The following is a 16,479-nucleotide window of genomic DNA, read 5'->3' as shown; positions in this document are numbered from 1 at the left end:
ATGAATCATGTTTTTGGGGATCCCTTTGCTGGTGAGTAACAGGTTTTTGTGGGTGGAAGAAGGCTGCCAAGACTCTGTTAATTAGCAGCCAGCTGGGTGCCTCTGATGTGCTACCACTGCAGGCAGTAGTAACATGGAGGTCTACAAATTGGATGAAAGGCAAACTGAATATTGACAACTCTTACAGGCTGTAGGAAAGAAACCAGCAATACTGGTTAAAACAAGCAGTGCCACTAAGGAAAATATCTCAACCCCAATCAATACACCAAGTACACCTTAGGGAGAGATTGGTAACCACTTGAACCTAAACGGGATTCCCACCAGGTATTTTCGCCTGATTCAATGGACCCGAGATGCCGGACTCTTAGGCCACGGTATGGGAAAGAACATTAAAATGTAGGGGCCAAGCCCCTGGCAGGCGAACAAACACTAACTGGAGAGGAAAATGTGACCATATTCTCTAAAAGTATGCAGAAACGATAGAGCACCCCAATCAAAGTAAAAAAAAAAAAACACAGAGAATCAAGAGTAAAGACAATGTTTAGGGTCCCCAGAGAGAACAGGATTCAGGTTACATGGGAAAGCAAGCAGGGCCACAAATACCAAATACGCAGGAAATGGCATCTTACCCAAGGTAACCGACCAAAGGTCGAATATCTGATCGCAGAAAAATACAGCACAAAGTCATAAGACCGTCAAGAAAAAGCACTCATTGAGGTTCGACCCAACTCTGTGCCCTCTTACATCAAGAGCTACACATGTAAGGGCATGCATTAATGCATGTTGTACACTCCAATTCACACTTGTGTACTACCATGGAAGTCTCCAAGGTCATGCAATGTGTCTGAGATTAGTGTAAGGAAGGCATGGCACCGAAGTAAAATGGACAGGCGTGACCACAGATCAACAGTGTTTATTGAACTTTCAAAGAGGTGTGATAAACGCCTAACTAAATCTAAGAGGGGAACAAGCTACAACCTTCAAATAATAAAGAACGCAGTCCTAGTGGAGTCTTGTGAAAACAAAAGGACCTATGCCAAAAACCTGTTGCCAATCCTTACTGCTAATTTACAAATAGTGCGGGGGTATGTTCATGAAAAAGAAAGAAGTACTCACAAAATAAGTCTGGGTGTACGGGTTCCCTTCCCCATATTTTCAGCACAGCGCAATGCAGTACACCCGAGCCAAGCACACACTATGGCGTCCTTGACACGAGGATACAGTTCCAATTCCAGCATCAGGGCCTCCTGTGCTCCTGTCTCTTTTCCATCAAAGTCTCTTGATTCGGAGTCCCTGATGAGCCAAACAAAAAATAGAAAGTAATTTTCTCCTCAAATGAAATGACTTTCATGTCTCCCCTTGGATGCCCCTCAGCCTGGCTCAGATCCCTTTATTTTACGATTCCAAAAACATTCCTTCTCGGGTGGCTCACTGTTCACCCTGGAACCCCTCAACCGGCATCTTATTTGGCTTTCTCGAAGTACTTTCACTCCTTTAGTTTCCACTTGTTCTCTCTCATCGCATGCGCTTCAAACCCTGGCCTTGTGGATTTCTTCATTCAATGCTGCAGCTTGCAACCTTGGTTCAAACACAAGCTGATTTCGCATTGGCTTGTCCGACTCAGTGGCTATGCTGCTTTGGGCTTCAAGAACCCCAAACCTGAAGCTCCTTTTTCTCCAATGACAGGAAGCATCGTGCACATATGTGGGTCTGTTGGCTTGAAGGCATTTTCGTGTCTCGCCAGCTCCTGTGCTGCTTGACCCCTTCAACCAGGCATTCATCTGGCTTCCCAAAGAAGCTGTGGCCTCTGCTGGACTTTTTGTTAGAAACTTTGACTGCATAACAAGGCCCTTCTACATGCTACCCAGTGGGGAGTGCGTCCTCCACTTTGACTGAACCATGTGACTAGGTGGTGTGACGATTCGAGTTTTCACACCTCCTCCCCAGGCGGGAAGTCACCCCCTTTGTGGCTAGTAGGGTGAGCCTGCTCTGCAAGTCCCTCCCTAGGGGTCTGGGCAAGTGGGAACTCACTGGGAGTGACTGCCCTCTAGGGGACAAGAACTCTTCCCACAAGGAACTACCTAAACCAGCAACACTATCTGCCAATATGGGACTGCCTTCAGTAAAGTGATGTGCTTTCCTTTTGTTTGGCTTCAGGTAATGCTGGACTGCTGGACCAAACACGATGCATGAAGGAAAAGGGAGTGCCCCCTTGAGTGTGAACTCGTATGTAACCAGGACGCATCGATCAGTGAAGGAGAGTGCGAGGCATATGCAGGGTAATCCCTCTGATATTGCTACACCTTGGAGGGGCAGAGCAGTGCGGAGCTGCAGAGCCTGCAGCAATCAGAGAAGGCAAGAAAACCAAAGAAAGATGCTGGAGGCCTGGCACAGTGACCAGCAGACACAAAACTGTCAGGATGGAGTCTTGGAGACTGTCCTATATGGTGGCGTGACCATGGACCTGCCGTGATGGGTCTCGGGCCTGATCAACAATGCCAAGAACAGAGGAAACGGGCAACATGAAATCTCCCATTGGCAGACCTACGCCGACTGCACCAACACATCGAGACGCTGAGAGTAAGTCCACCGTGAAACCGAGAAAGAGGAGATGGAGAGTTGAGGAAACCGACCTGTACGGATGCCAAGCCCTAAACAGCTTCCTGCTTCGAGTGAAGGTACGGGGGAGTAACAGAGAAGAGGGGGGGCAACCAGGACCACACACATTCATTGGAAGAATCTGCAAGGTTGAATGTGAATGGTTGAGAGCATGAATATATATATTGGGAAACATTGAGAAAGTTATCAGCTAGAATTGCTGGTGAAGATTGGAATTAATTACCAAATGACTGTGAAAAGCAAACTGAATTAAGTCCAAGTATCAATCCGAGAAATCTAAGAAAGAAAGGGGAACCCATTAGAGAGGCTCCAGGAGTGGTGGTGCCACACCAATATTAAAGGTATAATCAAACCCCAGTCGAAGGAGAATTGACTGTAAAGAATCTAAAGGACTAAAACGTAAGAGGACGAACTCGAACTCTGAGATTACATTCAGGAAAACCGTTCAGAGGATATCGAAGACATTGATCGGTCTCGCACCCTCTGGAGAACTAGACCTATGAATGTATAAAAGGAGCTACCAAAGCTCATGAAATAGAAACTGTGAATCAGGAAGAATAGTCTCGATTGACTTGTTTCCAGCTAAGTTGCATCATCATATGCATTTGCATTTGGATAAACCCTGAAATATAAAGCTCATACATCCGGCTAAAGGGAAGGTGCCAGAAGATATATTTTGGCAATTTTTAGTTATTAGGTCAAGTGGTAGGGGCAAATAGAAGTAGGTTTTTGGACTGAGAACATTTTTCTATTGACAACAGACAAGCACTCTTCGTTTTGTTAGGCAGGGCATATCCCTGCAGAAATAGGGTGAGTTAGGCAATTTTCTCATTTTAACAAAAAAAAAAGCTGCAGCTTGTTTCCAACTCGCCACAATGGGTAGGTCGCTATTTCTTCATCTGTACTCTCAGGTTGTAGAGCCTCAATGCCTTCACCTGCACATCTTCAAGGGTCCAGTCTTACTTCAGATGGGCTCAACGATCCATTCCTCCAGGTTGGGGCCTTTGCTTACTGACCTTGCACATCTGGTTGGGGACCACAATCCTCTCTCCTGATGCTCTAAAGCCTCTATTGTGCATCTTTCCACACAAAGCTTAATAGTATCAGTGAAAGACAGACACCAAAGTTCAAGGCTGAAAGAATACAGATTTATCTGGCCTCTGGATGCTTGGGGTCTTGGTACTCTTCTTCTCAATTTCCAGAAGACCCCTCCCCTGTATCTCTTGCAGTTGGCTTGTGCAGTTATTCTCTGCCTGGTGACAGGTCCACCATAGAGGGAATGGCAGTGTGCACAATCCCCAGAGCAACCTCCAGGGGGGTAGCAAGCACAAACTAGCGCAAGACCTGTTTGGTATCCTTGGGCCTCCTCCCTTTCTCCGGGACCTGCTTCTAGTCTACACAACCCCCAACTCATCTACCTCGTTGAAGATTCGGAGCAGCCTTGTGCTTAAGGGGTTCTTTGTCTAATTTCCTCTGCTTTTCCCTTTGCACTTTATGCACCTTCTCAAAGCCATGCCATGCGCTGGTACGTCCACGGGCCCATAGACTAGCATTGGGGATTGTGGTTATCTATCCAGTGCCTATGAGCCTCGCTAAAAGTCCAGCGGGTGGTCTTGATCGACTTATGTGAACATCTTGTGATCATTTGAGATAACTATTCTATTTTTCTGCATTCTAAAAAGTAATTATTTATTTGACTGTAAATATTTTGAAGTTCTTTCTTATGAATAACGTTAATTATATATATATATTGTGTGGACCTTCCCTTATTGGTTATTTATTTCAAATTATTTACTGTACCTTTTAGACTGGCTCACAACCTCTAGGCTGTTGCCTTGACTGCTCCGTCCTTCTGACACTTGGAGATTCAGGACCCATTGGAACACCTGTAAATACGTGGGTTGCCTTTATCTGGGCCGTAGAAAGTAGCCACACAAATCTCCTTGACACTTGTACTTTCAATTGGTATGTACATGAAGGGGAGGCTTGTTTGGTTTACAGGTTGGCATATGAAACACTTGTCATGCCTTTTAACACTTGTGTATAGGCACGTTATAATGCCATGCCATATCATATCATATTTACCTGATAGGCCTAACTCTCGTGAAGCTGCATGGTTGAAGCCAGAGTTAAGGGTTGGGCCCTTATCCCTTAACCTAGGGTTCTTAGCAGTTACTTTGATCAGTCAAAAAAGGTAGTAGGCGCTCCTCTCCAGAAAGAACATGGCATGATAACCTGTTCTGATATGAGAGTTTGCAGCTCACGCTTTGATCCGTCAACCTGTCACAATATGGGCAAACAATATGGGCAAGGATGAGGGTTAGTGCAACCAGATTTATTAATGAACAATCTAAGAAAGTTCAGTTTAAGAGCAGAATCCTTTTGCCTCAGGGTTTCTTCAGCACTCATTCTTAATGAATGGCAGCGCACCGAAGGGGAGAGCTTGTGTACATGTTCCCGTTTGCCTGCCTTTCTTGAACAATAGGAAAACATTTAATACTCGCAATGACTAAGAGGGTTGGCTTTTGGTGGTTGGACATCTAAGAAGCCTCTCCCTGTGAGCCAGATTCCTGAACATGTGACATCTGCAGCCAACACCCAGTAGAAATACTTTCTTTGTGGTGCTGACTCACTCATGATTAACCACCAAGTTGGGAGTTGATGTCCTGAAGTTCAAGTGCACAGCCCACCACCACATACAATCATGCTGTTTCATCTTTTTCCATGCTTCAGTGTTGTAGCTGTCAAAGGAAGGCCTGAAATTGAGTTTTGAAGATTCTCCACAATGTTTTCAGTAGGAGGCCATTACCTTTTGTCTGATGAGTTGCCTGGAATGTAGATTATTTTTTTAGGATGAGGGAAATGGATCATCATCAACTTATTGCCAGTCAAGACTTCAACACTACTGAATGTCATTTGTTGCCACTGCTGGCACAGTTGCATTTTTGTTTATCTTGCTTTACCCAGATTTGATGGTTTCAAGGGTACCTAATCTATTGGATTTGGATGATCAAATGTACACCATTATGTTTTCTATAACTGTAGAAGTTTGTTCAGCACTGAAATGTTCCAGGATGGATTGTTACAGCATGCATGTCTTGTTCATGCATTGATAGCTTCCTGCATAAATGATATGGCAATTGTGGAGTGTGGGTGAGTGGGTGGGTGCATGAATGTCTTGAGTGGATGGGGTTCCATGCCTCAATCATTGATCTTCATTTTTGGATTGCTTGTTGATTCTGAGATTGAAATTTGTGGTAGTGTGTTTGAGATGGCTTGGTATTTATTTATCTGTCAACCACAACACACCTCAAAAGGCTAGAAAATATTGGGATCAGCAACACCGCTCTCCTGTGGTTAAAATCCTTCATGACCGAACAGACAATCTGGCTGCAGCCATTCAAATCAGCGCCTCGGGATACATGTGGAGTCCCACAGGGCTCCTCAGTTTCACTGCTGCTCTTTAATATCTGCATGACTTCACTGATCAACATCATCAGAAATCATGCCCTCACTTGTTACGACTACGCAGACAACAACAAAATAATCTATAAAATCAATGCCTGTGAAGAGCAAAACCCAACACTAACCAACTGCTTCATTGAACTAAACTAATGGGTGTGCACAAAATGCCTTAAACTTGACCCAGACAAGAGCAAAATCATGATTACACCCAATGACCCGGCAAAGCACCAGCACATTCCATGGCCCACTGAACTAGGCAACTCTCTAGAACCTTCGAAGGTGGTCAAAAATCTTGGAATCCTAATAGACAATGAACGAACACTAGAACCACAAGTAATTGAAGTAGTTAAGAAATGTTTCTTCCACATAATAAGGTTGCCATCATATCCCTCGTCATTTCAAGAATAGACTTCGCCAACAGCATCTACATGGGAATGCCAGAATACCTGCTAAAGAAGCTACAACTGCTACATAATGCAGCTGCAAGACTGCTACTTAAACTGCCGGGAAAATAACCCATCACACTAGCACTGAGGATGTTGCATTGGCTGCCCATCAAAAAAAATCAATCTTCAAAATGCTCTGCATAACATACAGAGCAATCTGTGGCCAAGGAGCGAAATGCATACAGGAGAAAATCATAATCTACAAACCAACACAAACACCAAGATCCAGTAATGACATACGCTTCAAACACAAACGATACCCCAAACCTAAATTTGGGGATCAGATTTTTCCTGCATAGCAGTGAAACTCTGGAGCTCGCTTCCAAAGGAAATACGAACCAGAGAAAATACGAACCGAAGAGGATGACCTCAAGTTCAGGAAACTATTAAAAACAAGGCTCTTTAAAATTCCAAGCTGAAAAATAGTACGAAGCGACAAAATCCACCCACAATGCAAGTGAACTCCACAAGAATGGACCACTCAAATGTCAACCACAAACGCGCTGGAGACAAGACTAAGCTAAAGAGCCAACCCATTGCAACAAATTCAAAGAGCTGCAACCAACCCTACTAATAACTCTCTAATTATCTATCACTCAGCATATCCACCACTCATTACATAACTGACTTGATACACATCTCAGACACGATACACTGAAACAATGCCCATCTACCAAAATTGTTACAGCACACAGTGACTGTTTTTTCCAAACTGAAGCTACTGACAGCACGTCAAACCTCCCTTGCACTTTCCTGCTCAACCCCACTAATCCTCCCAGCCCCCCTCCTATTCAGATCCCCCTGGAGACCATGAAAAATGGCTGCAGAGAGTGGTACAAGTCCCCATAACCTAACCTAAGTGTCTCAATTTCATTGTCTCCCTTCTTCCTTATGGCATTCTCATTCTAGCTTTTTCCTTCATCTGCCTCCCAAACTATAGGTAAAAGCAGCATACAAGAATGTGTGTTTTGTTATTGCAATGGGTAACATAAGAGATGAATGTGCTTCTTTTCTTTTGGTTCCAGTATTTTTAAAACATATATTTGACTGATCTAAAATTCCAGGATAACCGCAAGTCTATTTATTTATTTTTTAGCAAATTTGAAAGATATCAGTCCTCAATTTAAAGTGTTTCTGTGCTCTACATTTTGCTTGTCTTTGCTCTTAGCGATCGAACTGCAGGCATGGAACTTCTTCTCTTGCTTCACTGTTGGTAGCTACAGGAGGGATCGGGAGTTCTCATTTTTTGTCTGGTTTTATGTCATGCAAATGCAGCCAGGCTCTCCTTCCTTTTTATTTTAGCACGTACCAGCACCTGGTCCCCTGGATATAGACTGGGTTGCTTTAATAAAATCTTCTTAACGGGTTGACTTTCTTCATTGCTTCTCTTTGACCCTTCCCTCCTGTGCTTGACCTGTTGAGACATGAAAGAAACACACAGTCAATGTTGTTGGGTAATCCTGCATCTCGCCACCTAGTACCTTCGTTTTTAACCAGGTTGGAGGAACAAGGGCGGGGTTCTGATGCAGCGTCCAGTCACCAACCCAAGAGGCGTTAGATGGTGATCTGAGCCAGGCTGATTTATTCGATCATATAAGGCAAAGGGTAGGCAATGTAGCCATCCTGCCATTTTCTGGTGGATGGTACACTCGGGAAAAACTTATGCTTAATGCCTAATAGAAGAGCTATTTGTTAAAACAATTCATTTACAAAATGCGGTCCATTGTCGGAGCACAAAACCTTGCATACACCCCATCTTGGAAACATTTAATGCTCAAGGAACTTAGCAGAGCATGTGGCATCAGGGTGTGTGCATGGACCTGCCTCGATCCATCTAGAAAAGGGACATACCACAACCAACATATATTTGTAGCCATTGCATGGCTGCAGCATGTCCATATAATCTATATGTAGGTGGTGAAATGGCCCTTTGGGTCTAGGGGTTGCTCCTCATTATTTGCACATGTGCCCTGCAGTACAATCCTGGCACACAATGCAATTTACAATAAACTGTGTTACATGCTCTAGCAAATTTGGTGTAAACCAGTCTTCTGCAATTGTAGCAGCAAGACTCTCTTGAGTTGTATGCGCTGAGTAGTGAAGCTGCTCCAGCACTACCCTCAATAGGCATAACTGACTTTCAAGTGCTATCCTGCCTCCAAATTGCCTCTGCGGGGGATAAGGAATACCCCTGTTTCCTAAATCCTGCTCTTCTTGTGGTTCTCGACCTTGTATCTCTTAACTGGACAATAGACAACATGTTAAAGCCATCCCTTTCCTGCCATCTGTTCAACACCTTTTATTTCAAAATTTTAAATGGTTGGGAAATAGGCTGCCTTTTTGGCTTCTAAATCTGCGGGGAGTCAATGGTAGTCCTTATGCTTCAAAAAGCTTATCCAGTTGGGCCGCATGTTGCACTGAAGGGCCATCTGTGCGGAGGAAGCCCCTCCTTTTCCAGCATGACAGACCTGTGTACACAGTTGATGTCACATAGACGAGTCAGAGTACACCGTCACTTCCTCCTCTTCACATTTCTGAACCGCGGTGATAAGCGCCACTGATTCTGCAGCCTGTGCTGTGTAATACAAAGTCAATCTTGTGCTTGTCACTGCCTAAAATTCACCATCTTGGTACAGCTTTCCTACCACTGATCCAGTATGCTTTTTGCCAGTTGTTTGGTCAATTTTTGAAGAACCATCAATAAAGAGAACCCCTACCCCTCCTCCCTAATAGCATCTTTTCTAGTTTTGGGGAATATCATTATAGTGTTCAGTATGTGTTGTGCAATCATGTAAATAATCATCCTCCCCTACTGGTTCTGCTATGAATGTTGCTGAGTTCACTGTTTTGTTTAACATACTTTGGGTTTCTCTATAATCGCAAATGCGTGTTCCACAAATACTGTTACTGAACACCCACTCCATTGTTATACTTGAAACTTTTTAAATCGCGAATGCGCAGCAGCTAAAGATTGCTCACAAGAGTAATGCCCTTCCATAACTGGATCTAAAATCCCACTATAGAAAGCCAATGGTTTATGTCCATGTCCTAATGTCATTTTCTGTTTGCGGACTGCCGTCATGACTTCTCCATTTCAATGAGAAAATAGAAAAAAATCTTCATGATAATCTGGAATTCCTAACACAGGGGCTGTGCTGATTGCCTTTTTTAATTCTTCGAATTCTTCAGTCATCTCATCTGTCCATGTTATTTTACTCTTGCCCACCTGTGCCCACCTGTGCTTCTTTATGTCCTTTTAAAACTGATTGATTATATGTACTGTAATCGAAAACCCAGACCCTACAATAGTTACATAGGCGTACACATTTCTGCATTTCTCACTGTTTTAGTTTCTGCTTCTGCTCTCCCAGGTGTTACTTTCCTTCTTCGTGAGATATCAACTGTCCTATATACAAGACCTCTTACTGACAATATTGTAACTTTTCTTTGTCTACCTTATACCCTTACACTTGAGAGTACAGACATAAGCTTAACTGAATCTTGTATGCATCTTTCTTCAGTCTCACTGCACACCAAAATGTCATCCACATATTGGATTATTGCACTTTCAAGCTGAACATTACCTAGGTCCATCTGGAGGACCCTATAGTACTCTTGGGGCAAACAAGTATGTTTGAGGCTGATATTTCTGTACGAAAAGGAAGTCCAATTGTGTGAGTCTTCATCTTCATGGAGGGGAATTGAAGAGATCACATTCTTTAAATCTATAACCGTGAAAAGATAGGATGTTGCACAATATTGTTACTGGATTTGGAACTAAAGGAAACTCGGCTTCAACTATATTGTTTGAGGAGTGAAGGTTCGGTATGAATCTCCATGAACCCCTGTTTGATTTTTTTCAATGGGTACACAGCCACGTTAAATGAAGAATTGGATGGCCCCAATATTCCCTGCTTCATTAAAGCAGACATAATCTCAAATATACCTTCATTCTCTTCTCCAGACTTGGGGTATTCCTTTGCTTGTCGCGAAAGGGCTCCTGGTTTGTTTGATTTTAACTGTTCCTACTCATTTCAACAGCCCCACATCATATGGACATGTGGTCCATAAAATATGTGGCACTTTTTCTAAATCTTCCTGAAAAAATGAGTTTCTTTTTTTACCAGCGCAATTCTCTGCAGTATTTCTCTACTTTAATCCAATAATTAAGAGTTATGAAAAATACTAATTCATCATCTGAGTACTCATCCTTAAACAGCTCCTCATCTGTCAACCTATATCCTTCACTGAGTGCTATCACTGTTGTCCATCCTATTGCCTCGTCATCTGTCCCATGAAGAACCACCCTTTCCTCTCTGACCATTGCTGCTTCTAACTCCAAGTGGATAATCTGCCCTTCTTAATCATCTGTGGGGATTTCTGGTCTAAACAGAAATTCATCTGGTAGTCTTAATAGTTGACCTATCAACCTGGGTAACCATGGTAATAAAATAGTACCTCCATACAAAAATATTTCCAAATCTAAGGGAACTCCTCGTAATGCGTTCTGGCCTGAAAGGCTAATATAAACGCTTTCACATTGCGGAATGTATCACTTGGGTGGAACACACTATTCTTTCATCAGTTAAGGATATCGTCATGTTAAGTTTCATCATCGAGACACGCCCTAAAATGGTACCTGGCATCTGTCTAGAATATAACAATGGCATTGACATATCATGTTCTCCTATGGAGATTGGTAATTAGTCTGTAATAGGAACTAAACTCATTACCACAGAAAATCCCTGCACATTCATGGCAAGGCCTGACCTTGGATATTTTTCCTCACAGCCACAGGGACAAGTTGCTCCAGTGGCTACCAGAAATTAAAATGGCTTATCGTCCCCTTGACCCATGGTTCCTTTTGGGGGTCTGGTGTCACAGATAGTACTGAACAGATCAGGTCACTCTGTGGGCTGTCCTATTGGGGATATAAATTAATCCCTGTACCTGTGAAATGATTTCTTCTACCACAGTCGCACTCCCTAATTTGGGTGCAGGTGCTTGCTGTATTCATATCCTATTGTGGGATCATGACCTCTTGTGTCTGTGCTTGCTGAGTTTGTACCTGGTGTGTTTGCAAGGGTACTTGCTAAGATTGCCATTGTGGCAATTGCTTTGATTGCATTTGCAATGGCGCTTGCTGTGCCTGCTGTGTCTGCTGCAACTACGGTGCACGTGTCTGAGTCTTTGTATGAACTTGGGCATAATACTCCTGTGATTCTGTATTATATTGCGGAACCTAGCCCAGAATGGATTTTGTTGCATGCCTCCTCTGCTTCTACATTTTCTGGCTATGTTCTATTTGTCCCACAATTTCAACCTTTTTGCGGCTATCTGCCATTAAATCCTCCTCTGCCCTGAGGGTTTTGAAATCCACCTCGTCGTTTTCTAGTTCCGTTCCCACTTCACCCTCATCTGTGGGATACACTGTTATTTTGCTGTTCTGGTCACATCTCCTGGGTCAGCCCTCCTTTGTTACTCGTCAGTAGCGCTCCCTCTATGCTTAGTTTTGATAACTTTTTCTGAACTAGCTTTGCCTCTTCCTGCTTCCTACTTTTGGCTTTCTGCTTATTCTTCTCCTGTAACAATCGGCAGTAATGCACAATCGTCAATTGTATTTCTGCCCATGGTTTCACTTCCATTCCCACCTGTTTCTTCATTTGCTGTTGCACTGGCTCGGGCAATCCCTGACACAAAATGTGGCAAAATAATGCCACTGTTTTATTCCACGGTTCTCATTTCAAGACGCCATCTCTCTTGACTATCTTGAATAAAGGCAACAGGGTCTTGATCTACCCCCATTTTCCTAGTCATAATCTCACTAATGTCTGATGTATTGGGATATTGTACTCTGAGCGCCCGCCATACATCTGCTCTGCAATTATTAAATTGCGCTTCATCATGGATCATGTTTTGTGCTGTCACCCCTGCGCCTCCTGCTCACTTCCAAATGTCGTCAGCTCTCTCCCCTAAAATGGATGCCAGCAGGCCTTTTTATGTCACCTAGTCATTCCTGATGTCATTCTCTCTAGCTCATAAATCAATTTTCCTGCACCGGAAGTTAAACTCTGTAATTTACATTTCAAATGATCTTTATCCATTTGTGGCCATGGAATGTATTGTGGTCGTCCTTCCCCTTTCTTTAATAATGGAAATTGTGAAAATCCTGGTCCTGCCTACACTTTGTCTTTTCCAGGCGGCTAGTCTTGCCCATTTGTCTCTGTCCTGGTAGTGCCCATAATCTACTTACATAAGGCAGGGATACATCCCCTGCACTGCGCAATCGTACTTGTGGTTGCTTAGTGTATAGTGTTGATTCTAGTGTTCCTTCTTTTGGGACCTCTAGATCTAACCATTTTACCCCTTTCTCTACACTAGATTATTTTGCAAATCTGCATGCGCTCGCCCTTCATGCTCTCTCATTTTCTTCCCTTTACTCGTGTTAGGCAAGATTGTATGCAGTGCCCTTTGGGTGCACTACAACATCCCTGACGTCCTGGCAATAGGAACCCAACCTTTGGTATATGTCTGTACTACACAGGTTGGTAGCATGATTGAGCAGCCATGCTTCTCTCAAGAGGGGTCAATGTGAGCTGTAGAGGAGTTAGAGATTCACAGCGAAGTATTCAAATAAACTCTTACACACGAGGTTTCTTGATTAAACAATTATTAATTTATTTAACAGTCCGTTTGAATAAGCCTTCCTCAGAAGGGGCAATATAATAGTAACACACAAATGCACTCCAAAATACATTCTCTTAATATTTCTAAATCAGTAAGTGCCCTTTTTTTGGGATGACACACAGACACTTCCTGCACCCTCAGGGGACTTTAGTAACTAGGACATTGGGGACATTAATATAGCACTGTTAGCATTTAGAATCAGTCTTAAGAGTTTGTCAAAGAAAAAGGTTAGGACAATACAAGAGATCTCACAAATATTCTGAAAGCAGGTAAGTACTTTTGAACCCCCCCTTCTTGCTACACGACAAGAGGTAAGTTCTCTTAAACTGTACACTAGCTTTGGTTAGAAGAAAAGGTGCTTTGGCTGGCTTCTGTTCCTTGCAGCTCTGCAGATCCTGTGTTCCTTGGCCTCTGTCGTGGGGACTAGCTAGAGGACATCTGGAGAACTCCTGCACTGCAACGGGATGATCAGCGACAGAAAAGGACCCATTTCTATTCAGTTGCACGTCGCGATATCAGCTCCCCATATCTCAGCAAATAGCACCACCGCAGACTCTTGGCTGTTGAGATGGGCTTTTCTTGCATCTGGGGTCCAGCATTCTGCTGTGGCACAGGCTCGGTCAGTCCTGCTTCCTGGGAGCCCGGAGGATCTTCCTGGAGCTCTTAGTCAACTTAAAAGCAACGCACTCAAACTGGTGTTCTTTTCCCTGCCTATTCGGTCCCAGCAGCAACTGCAGTGGAATTTCAGCTCCGAGAGGATGTCCAGGTGGCTTACTTTTGGAGTTGATTGGTCCCACCAACTCAAGGGGTCGAGGCAAATTCTGTGCTTCAGCACAGCAGCCGAGCTTCACCGGGCACACCAACGGTCCGGGAGTTGCAGCAGGCGTCTCTTCCAAGTTCTTCTTCAGATTCCTTAGTCCAGTGGTCGACTCTGCCTTCCAAACCAAAAAGCCTCGCCTTTTTATGGAGGTTTCTCCCATTCATTCTAGCCTAGCTGTCATTCATCCAGCAGGGTGACTGTCCTTGCCGGACAACATGCCAGCCAATCACCTAAAGAGTGCATTCCTGTCTCCTAGGAGACTGAGCACAGGGAGTATCGGGCACCTCCCTCACTTCCTGCCCCTGCCAGCCACCCTGGAGCCAGTGGCGGGCTTCACTCGTGAATCCCACCAAAGGCAAAGTGAACAAAGAGACCAAACCTGGTTTGCCGCGCAGAGTAAATCTCAAGAAGGACCTTTCCAAAAAGAAATGGGGAAGAAAGAAGACCAGGGCCATTTTGACAAAAATTGCACCCTAGGGTGCTTTACTGCAGCTGCGAATGCAGCTCACGGTGAATGCACACAACGGTAGTTAAGAGTAAACCACTGCCCCCAGACATTAATCGATGAAAGGGTAACATGAAATTGTTGCATGAGTAGCTAGATTAAGGGGATACTAAGTAACCCCTCCAGCACCCTATTGCAAGATAGTGTGTGCTGGGTCTAGAAAGTTTAAATGTAAGTAAAGTCAATTTCACTTCACTGCTCTTGGAAACAGTAGTTTATCCAAGAGAAAGTATTTAAACCTTGGGGGGAATCTGAAAGAATTCCTGTGTCACTGCACTGAAGGTGCTGTGTGACACAAAGTAAAAGATGATGCCTATGCAGTTTGTCAGACTCCACAACAAAAGGAAACACCACAGAAAACATAGAATTAAAAGTACAAAGTCCCAAAGGTCAGAAATAGAGCTGGGGGTCTCTAAGGTGGGAGGAATTTAGCACTAAACTGAAAATTCTCCCTAACACCTCATCTGACATCATTATGCCCCAACTTGTATTACGATTCTCCTTTTCCATATCATCAAGATCTAATCTTCTGAAAGATGGTGTTCTGTGCTGGTCTGTTATCATCCAACCTTCCTCTTGTTTCCCTCGATAGAGATCCTTCTATATTATCCTGGGTTTTATACCCTTATTTATCCCTTTCTTGCCTATATAAATCCCCAATTATTTTCCCTACGTTTTCTTTGTCTCGCTCATCAGCCCATGTTGGTATTCCTGTTATCGCTTGCATCCCCATGCAACGCTGTTGTGACCCTCTTTCTTGCTGAAATTGTTCTTGTGCTTCAATCGGTGCTATGCCTCTATGGAAGACGCTCTATCTCATCATCTTTTAGTCCCCTACTTCTGTTAATTTCTTCTTCTCTTTCATATCCCTTAAATCATCTTCCTCTCGCCTTCTTTACACCATCTGTGCTTCTACCTCCTTGTTTCTTCTCCAATAACCTCTCCTTTTCTTGCCTTGCCTTGTACCCTCTTTGTTCTTCCCTTTTATTTACTTCTCTTTCCTTCTCTTCTTTATATGCTTTCTCTTCCTTTTCTTTCCTTGCTCGCTCTTCTCTTTCTGGAACCCCATCAATGTCCAATTTAAGTAATATTTGTTACTCCCTTAGATTTTTCCTTTATTTCTTTGTTTCCTTGCCTCTTCCTCTATCTCCATCTGTCTATCTTGCCTATCCTCCCTCTCATCACGCTGTTTACTTTCATCACGTGTCGATATATTTACATTCTCTGCTTTTACCCTCTTCCGTATTGTCCTCACTGTCATAAGCGGGGGGCTTTTATGTCGGATAAATGTACCCTGCTGCTGCTTTTAGTTCCTTTTTAAGGGATAAAATCTCTGCTCCTCTGTATCTGCACAGTTTTTTGGCAGAAGGGGAAAGGGGAGCCAAAGGCATTATGTCCTCTGCTTTAAGCTGACTTAGCATCTGAAGGCAAGTCCCTGAACGCTCACACCAGAGAGAATGCAACCCTCAAGGGAAGAAGGCCCCAAGTGGATCTTATAAGGATAACCAGTTTTAATCTCATTCACAGATGAGCGCAACAGCAAAAGACTCTGCTGCCATGAACGTTATGCCAAAAAGTAGTACAAGCAGAATCTTATAAAGAAAAACATTGTTTTTTATGAGGCAACATATACAGTAGAAACCTGCATGGCTGGTTGGTCTGTGCCTATACATGATCCGCCTGCTCCATAAGAGATGCCAGGTCGTTGGTTCCAGCCCAGCCTGTCCGTCTTCCATCATGTGTGTGCTGCAGTGATCCTCTTTTCCTTACCTCAAAGGTCAAGGAACAAATGAACTATACTCCTATCACATTGCTACGTTGTCATTATAGTGTTCATCTGACAGACTTTAGGGCTGGCTCAAAGGAGCCTCTCGGGCACTCTGACCTTCACACACACACACACACATCTCACTCAATCCCTTCCGTGCCATCCAGCT

General features: G+C 43.7%; 1 protein-coding gene across 10 annotated transcripts in view; it reads left to right on the top strand.

Moving 5' to 3' along the window:
• The window catches only part of AAK1 (AP2 associated kinase 1), a 498,991-nt gene that overhangs the window by 125,781 nt on the left and 356,731 nt on the right, over positions 1-16,479 (top strand). The gene's annotated exons all lie outside the window — the stretch shown is intronic.

Source organism: Ambystoma mexicanum, chromosome 10 (genome assembly GCF_040938575.1).
Source record: "Ambystoma mexicanum isolate Mex_15411 chromosome 10, UKY_AmexF1_1, whole genome shotgun sequence".
NCBI classification, from domain to species: Eukaryota; Metazoa; Chordata; class Amphibia; order Caudata; family Ambystomatidae; genus Ambystoma; species Ambystoma mexicanum.
Note: the sequence above shows the minus strand (reverse complement) of the source record. Positions and strands in the feature narration are given on the sequence as shown.